Consider the following 8183-nt stretch of genomic DNA (forward strand, 5'->3'; position numbering starts at 1 on the left):
GGATCTTTAAACCTGAAAAGTTGATTCAATTTTGATTTCCATAATAAAAAATTCTATAAATAGGAGATTTTATTTTTTCCATAATTCACTTTTTGTGTTTTTCTATGGCAGTTATTCCAAAAATTTCCATACTAATTGATAAACAACTAATCATCATCAGGAAATCTCATGATCTTGAACTCTGGCAACCTTACTGTAAGTTACCAATATTAACTTCACAGACAATATTATAGTAATTTCAGGTATACAACATTGTGATTTAACAAATTATATGTTATGCTATGTTTACAAGTGTAGGTTACAGCTGTCACCATACAGACTATTATGATACCTTTGACTATAATCCTTAATGCTGTGTTTTTTATTCCTGTGACTTATTCACTCCATAACTGGAAGATTGTATGTCCCGTTCCCTCTTGACCATCGTGTCCATCACCCCACACTTCTCTCTTCTGGTAACCATCAGTTTCTTCTCTATATTTCTAGGACTCATACTGTTTTTTCCTTATTAATTTATATTTTTAGATTCCACATATGAGTGAAATTATGTAATATTTGTCTTTCTCAGTTTGACTTATTTCACTTATAATACACTTGTGGGTCCAACTGTGTTGTAAAAAGGGGAAGAATCTCAATCCACTATGATAATGGTATAATATTATATATATATATATAATATAATATATAATGGTATAATATAATATATAATATAATATATAATAATATTTACACACCATTCCTTCCTTATCCACTGATGTTGTTTCCATATCTTGTCTATTGTAAATAACATTGCAATAAACATATGGGTGTATATAAAAATATACAATAAAAATACACAATGAAATATTATTCAGGCCATAAGAATGAAATCTTGCCATTTGCAATGACATGGATGGAGCTAGAGAGTATTATGTTAAGTGAAATAAATCAGAGAAAGAGAAATATAGTGTGATTTCAGTCATATGTGGAATTTAAGGAACAAAGCAAATGAGTAAAGGGGGAAAAAAGAAGAGAGAGAGAGAGACAAACCAAGAAACAGGCTCTTAACTATAGAGAACAAACTGGTGGTTATGAGAATGCAGGTGGCTGACGGGATGGGTTAAACAGATTATAGGGATGAAGAGTGCATATATGATGAGTACCAGCTGTTATACGAAAATGTTGAATCACTGTATTCTACACTTGAAATTAATATTACACCATATGTTAAATAATTTGAATTTAAATACAACTTAAAAAAGGAATATCATCTGGAGATTTGAAAAAAAATAAAAGTAAGGGTGCATATACTCTTTTGCTTTCCTTGGGGGAAAATGTATACCCAGAGGTGGAATGACTAAGTATTGATATCTTTGAACCATAGTTGTGAATTCTTAGATTTCTAATAAATTTGGTCAATTATAGGTAATTTATAATCTAAAAATTTACAGGTCCTTGGAACTTTCCCTTATTGGCACCCAGGTTGCTATGTGTAAACATGCACACGTGCTCACGTGCATATGTGCATACACACACACACACACACACACACACAGTTATTTTGGGTGGTCATATCCCATGAGTGATCTGTCAACTCCATAGTTCTTCTAGGTGATCCAATGGAGAATACAACTTGGGTGGCCAACTATACTGGACGATCAGATTTTGACCTAGTGGGACTCTTCATTCAATCCAAGTACCCAGATCTCCTTTGTGTGGTGATTTTTGTAGTTTTCCTGATGGCCTTGTCTGGAAACACCATCCTGATCCTTCTGATACACTGTGATGTTCACCTTCATAACCCCATGTACTTTTTTATCACCCAATTGTCTCTCATGGATGTGATGTACATTTCTGTCACTGTGCCCAAGATGCTCATGGACCAGGTCACAGGAGTGAATAAGATCTCAGCCCCTGAATGTGGGTTGCAGATGTTTCTCTATCTGACACTAGGAGGTTCAGAATTTTTCCTTCTAGCTGCCATGGCCTATGACCGCTATGTGGCCATCTGCCATCCACTCCGTTATCCTATCCTCATGAACTATAGGGTGTGTCTCCTCTTGGTGTCTTCTTCCTGGTTTCTAGGATCTGTGGATGGATTTATGCTCACACCCGTCAGCATGACCTTCCCCTTCTGTAGATCCCGGGAGATCCATCATTTCTTCTGTGAGGTCCCTGCTGTAATGAAGCTTTCCTGCTCAGACACTTCCCTCTATGAGACCCTCATGTACCTGTGCTGTGTTCTCATGCTCCTCATCCCTGTGACAATCATTTCAAGCTCCTATTCTTTCATCCTCATCACCATCTGCTGAGGATGAACTCAGCAGAGGGATGGAAGAAGGCCTTTGCCACTTGTTCTTCCCACATGATGGTAGTCATCCTCTTCTATGGTGCTGCTGTCTATACCTACATGCTTCCCACCTCCTATCACACCCCAAAGAAGGACATGATTGTATCTGTCTTTTACACTATACTCACTCCTGTTCTAAATCCTTTAATTTATAGTCTTAGGAATAAGGATGTAACAAGGGCCCTAAAAATATTGTTGAATGTGGGATCTGTCCTACAGGAAACTATGAAGTAGGGAATATTTGTACTAATGTGTTTTTCCCCCTTCACTCTACAAATCAAAACTTTAGGACTTTTGGCAATATTTTTCTTCAGATTCTTATAACATAATGTGTCATCATCTCTTTGTCACTTTTGAAAGCATTATGTCCCTGTACTGGAAAGTTCTTCCTTTTTACACTTCTGCATTCAAAGTGCTTGTACAATTGTATTGTATTCATGTTGTATTTTTCTCAATATTCATATTATTAAGAAGTAAGTGATAAAATATTTAGAAACAAAGATCATAAGGTGTACAACTGATGAAAGAGAGATGGAGAGAGAGGTGATAAACCAAATGGAGTATAAACTTATAGGAGAATCTAGGCAAAAGGTGATAGGAGTGTTAATTGTACTATTATTATTCATACTAACCTTCCATAAATTTGAACTTACTTAAGAATAAAACATAAAGGATCAGAATTTTGATTATTTTAAAATTTGTCCTTGCAGCATGGTGGCAGTGTGACAAAGCTTGGAAATCATGCGCTAGTTACCATGGCTGATCAATACTTCCACAATTCAGTTACTGGTCTGGTTTTAAAAAAAAAAATGTATTGTGTTATGTAAGTAACCATAAAATTCATCATTAGTTTTTGATGAAGTATTCCAAGATTCATTGTTTATGGCCTGTGTTTAACTAGGGCAATATTGTTCTTAGGTTCTAAACCTGAAGATATCCTGTGGCCATTACTTCTCCAAAATCATTAGTACATTGTGGTAGAAGGTATTATGGGAAAAATATTAACCTTAACAAGGAGGTCTTAGGGAAGCTTTCCAGCATAAGGTGGTATTAGAGCTCATATTTAAAGTATTTAGCTTAATATACAAACAAGAAGAGGAAGATCATCAAATATTCAGTCCTTAATTTATTCAAAAAAGATCTTATACTACAATAAAAAATAACAAATAGTTGAGTCAAGATGGCAGGGAATAGGAGGAGGCACCATTTCAACCTGTACCCTAAAGTGAGCTGATCACCTACCAAAGAACTTTGATCACCCAAGAAATCAGCCTGAGGTCAGAATTATACATGTCTGGATCTCTACAGGAGCAGAAGATGCCAGTGGGCAGGTAAAGCAGAGTGGGAACATTGGCTGATATTGGAAGATAAACAAAAGGGGGAGGGAGCCACCAGAGGCAACCGATTGGAAAGTAATACCCCAATACGAGAGTGTCCTGCATCTTGGGACCAGAAATAGCTTGGAGTCTAGTAGAAAGCACTCAAAAAAAAAAAAAAAAAAAAGAGCAAAGCATCGCAGGCAAAATTGTGGGAATTGGGGCAGTTAGGGAGAGGGGCTTAAGTCCCCAGGCTCAGGACAGCCTCCCCTGGCGCTGAGCCAGAGAGAGTGTGGCAGAGAAAGCAAGTCTCGGTCCCTGCGCCGCTGGTGTGCCTGAGCCACCAGCGCACCCGAGAACGTGTGGGGTCAGGCTCCTGTAAGGGGCTGGGTGCCTCCCCAGATGGCATCCCTGAAATGCGCGCGTCCCAGACCCTCCCCTGGGAGAGGAGCTCACAGGTGCTAGCTGGGGGCTCTGGCACCCAGAAGCACCAAGCATTCCCAGTGCAGGCCAGCGGGAAAATCTCAGTGTGTAATCGCTGCTTGGAACCTCTCTGGTGTTCTGGGGCTGCCCAGACAGCCGCCACTGCCGTGGTAATTGGGTACAAGGAGGAGATCCTGCATCCCCAGGGACCGTGAGTCAGAACCTACTCTACCAGCAGCTCTGCAGAGCATTCTGAGGCTTCTCTCTGAGAGGGAGGTCTGGGTGCAGTTTGCTCTCCTCTAAACTTCCAAAAAGGATCAAAAGCTGTGAAGGCGAGAGAAAACAGATGAACAAACATAAAAACCTCCGGAGAACAAGCCTAAAAAAAAAAAAAGGTTTCCTAAGAGCCAGCCCCATTGAGGGGGGCGGGAGGACCTAACTCAGGGAACATCATTGACAGAAAACACACGTGGCAGACCCCTCCCCAAGAAAACCAACCAGGAAGGAAGAAAAAAAAAAAGAAGATGACAAGAGAACAACCACCACTACTTCATAAATACAACTTTTATTTTTAACTCCTTTTTTTTTACACATATAGATAATTTTTTAACCTATTTACCATCACAGTGAGATGTCCAGTACATCAAATTCCTTAATAACCTTCTAACCTGAACTTTTTGATACATACACCGGTGTTTTATTTTGCTTTTCTATTTTTAAAAATGTAAAAATTTTTTTTTTAAATTTTACTTTTTTTTTAAAATTTATTTATTTTAGTCTAGTTTATTCTTTTTTAATTTTTATTTTCTACTATACATATAGAGTTAAACTTCAAGGTAATCCCCTTTCCCCAGTCAATGTTACCCCTATAGGTAAACCAATTTTTAATCCCCCTGTATCTTAGGAAAACTGAGTCCCTTAACAAAGACACCAAGATACATCCAGGTAGAATCAAAATAACCTTCCTCGCCCACACTGAGAATTTATAAGCACTTTCCCATCTTTTCCTTCCACCAGTGTTTCTGTGTATTTGTGTTTGTCCTGATAGTATATAAATCTTATACTTGGGGTTCTTTTTGACGAGGTTCTTCCTTTTTTTGCTTATATATATATTTTTTTCTCTTGTCATATCCTTTTTTTTTGTTTGTTTATATACTTTTATCAGTCTTTTGGTTTGACTGTTTTTGTTTGTATACTTCATGAATCTTAACTCAGAGCCCATTTGGGCTGAGCCTTCTCTTTTATCTTCCCTTTTCTCCTGTCTCAGTCTCTCTCTCTCTTTTCTATTTTTCCTCTATTTCTTTTTCTTTTCTTTTTTCTCTCATTTGGGTGGGAAATTCTGATTGCACAGAAGCGTTCCAGGGTGCACCTTGACTGCACCACAATCAATATATCCATGTGCATCTGTTCAGTCATCTCTTACCAAAATGACTAGGAGGAGGAATGCCCAACAGAAGAAAATACAGAGGATGGACCTTCTGCAACAGAGCTAATGGCTATCGACATAGACAATATGTCAGAAAGGGAAATAAGGCTAACAATTCTCCAGGCAATAGCTAGGTTGGAGAAAGCCATGGATGACCAAACAGAATTGATTAGGGCAGAACTGAAAGCCACCAGGGATGATGTTCAAAATGCTCCAAATGTGTTCCAATCAAATCTAAATTCTATAAAAGCTAGGGTAACTGAGACAGAAGATAGAATTAGTGATCTGGAGGACAAACAGATAGAGAGAAAGGATCAGGAGGAACCCTGGAACAAACAGCTAAGAAGCCATCAAAACAGAATCAGGGAAATAAATGATGCCATGAAATGTTCCAACGTCAGAATTATTGGAATCCCTGAAGGGGAGGAAAAGGAAGAAGTGTAGAAGATATAGTGGAAGAAGTTGTCTATGAAAATTTTCCCAATCTCACAAATGGAAACAGTGTTCATGTACTAGGAGCAGAAATTTTTCCCCCCAAGATTTTAGATTATCGAACGTCCTCACGATACCTGATAGTTAAAATGAAGAATTACAATTCTAGACAGACCCTCTTAAAAGCAGCTAGGACAAAGAAGCTCCTTACATACAGAGGAAGGAGCATTAAAATAATTTCAGACCTGACCCCAGAGACCTGCCAAGCGTGGAAGGACTGGCAAAATATATTCAGAGTTCTAAATGAGAAGAACATGCAACCAAGAATACTTTATCCAGCAACACTGAAATTCAAAATGGATGGAGATATAAAGAGTTTCCAAGACTGGAAATGCTTAAAAGACCATGCAACCACGAAGCCAAAAATGCAGGAAATATTAAGGGGGGTCCTATAAAAGAGAAAAAATCTTAAAAATATCATTGAACAGAAACATAGAGACAATCTACAGACAGAAAGACTTCAAAGGTAACACGATGTCAATAAAAACGCGATCTCTCAATAATCACTCTCAATGTGAATGGCCTAAATGCGCCCATAAAATGACACAGGGTTGCAGATTAGATAAAATGACAGGACCCATCCATATGTTGTCTACAAGAGACCCATTTTGAACATAAATTAGCACCCAGACTGAAAGTGAAGGGAAGGAGAAGCATCATTCATGCCAATGGACCTCAAAAGAAGGCCGGAGTAGCGATTCTCATATCAGATAAATTAGATTTTAAACTAAAGACTGCAGTCAGAGATACAGAAGGACAGGACATAATTCTTATTTTTTTAATTTATTTATTTATTTTTTCAGTGTAACAGTATTCATTGTTTTTGCACAACACCCAGTGCTCCATGCAATACGTGCCCTCCCTATTACCCACCCCCTGGTTCCCCCAACCTCCCAGCCCCGCCCCTTCATAACCCTCAGGTTGTTTTTCAGAGTCCATAGACTCTTATGGCTCATCTCCCCTTCCAATTTCCCTCAACTTCCTTCTCCTCTCCGTCTCCCAATGTCCTCCATGTCATTTGTTATGCTCCACACTTAAGTGAAATCATATGATACTTGACTCTCTCTGCTTGACTTATTTCACTCAGCATAATCATTTCCACTCTCGTCAATGTTGCTACAAAAGTTGGGTATTCATCCTTTCTTTTTTTTTTTTTTTGTTTAAAAAAACATATAATGGATTTTTATCCCCAGGGGTACAGGTCTGTGAATCACCAGGTTTACACATTTCACAGCACTCACGATAGCACATACCCTCCCCAATGTCCATAACCCCCTCCCCCTCTCCCAACCACACCACCCCCCAGCAACCCCATTTGTTTTGTGAGATTAAGAGTCATTTATGGTTTGTCTCCCTCCCAATTCCATCCTGTTTCCTTTATTCTTCTCCTACCCCCCTAACCCCCCATGTTGCATCTCCATGTCCTCATATCAGGGAGATCATATGATAGTTGTCTTTATCCAAATAACTTATTTCACTAAGCATGATACCCTCTAGTTCCATGCACGTCGTTGCAAATGGCAAGATTTCATTTCTTTTGATCACTGCATTGTATTCCATTGTGTATATATACCACATATGCTTTATCCATTCATCTGTTGATGGAAATCTAGGTTCTTTCCATAGTTTGGCTATTGTAGACATTGCTGCTATAAACATTCGGATACACGTGCCACTTTGGATCACTATGTTTGGGTCTTTAGAGTAAATACCCTGTGACAGTACATAATTCTTAAAGGGAGTATCCACCAAGATGATCTAACAATTGTAAATATCTGCGCCCCTATATGAAAGCATCCAATTACATAAGAAAATTATTAATCAAGATAAAGAGTCATATTGATATGAATACAATAATAGTAGGAGATCTTCATATGCCTCTCTCAGTAACAGACAGATCATCGAAGCAGAAAATCAATAAAGAAATAAGAGCATTGAATGACACATTGGACCAGATGGACGTCATAGATATATACAGAACATTCCACCCTAAATCAACAGAATACTCATTTCTCTAAGTGTACGTGTAACCTTCTCCAGAATAGACCACATACTGGGTTACAATGCAGGACTCAATTGATACCAAAAGACTGACATTATTCCCTGCATATTCTCAGATCACAATGCTTTGAAACTGGAACTCAATCACAAGGAAAAGTTCAGAAGAAACTCAAACACATGAAGGCTAAAGACCACC

General features: G+C 38.3%; 1 pseudogene; it reads left to right on the forward strand.

Annotated features, from left to right (window-relative positions):
- The first annotated feature begins 1598 nt into the window (after nt 1-1598).
- Nucleotides 1599-2563, forward strand: LOC123936005 (annotated as a pseudogene).
- The last annotated feature ends 5620 nt before the right edge of the window (nt 2564-8183 follow it).

The sequence above is a fragment of the Meles meles genome, unplaced genomic scaffold (genome assembly GCF_922984935.1).
Source record: "Meles meles unplaced genomic scaffold, mMelMel3.1 paternal haplotype, whole genome shotgun sequence".
Taxonomy (NCBI): Eukaryota; Metazoa; Chordata; class Mammalia; order Carnivora; family Mustelidae; genus Meles; species Meles meles.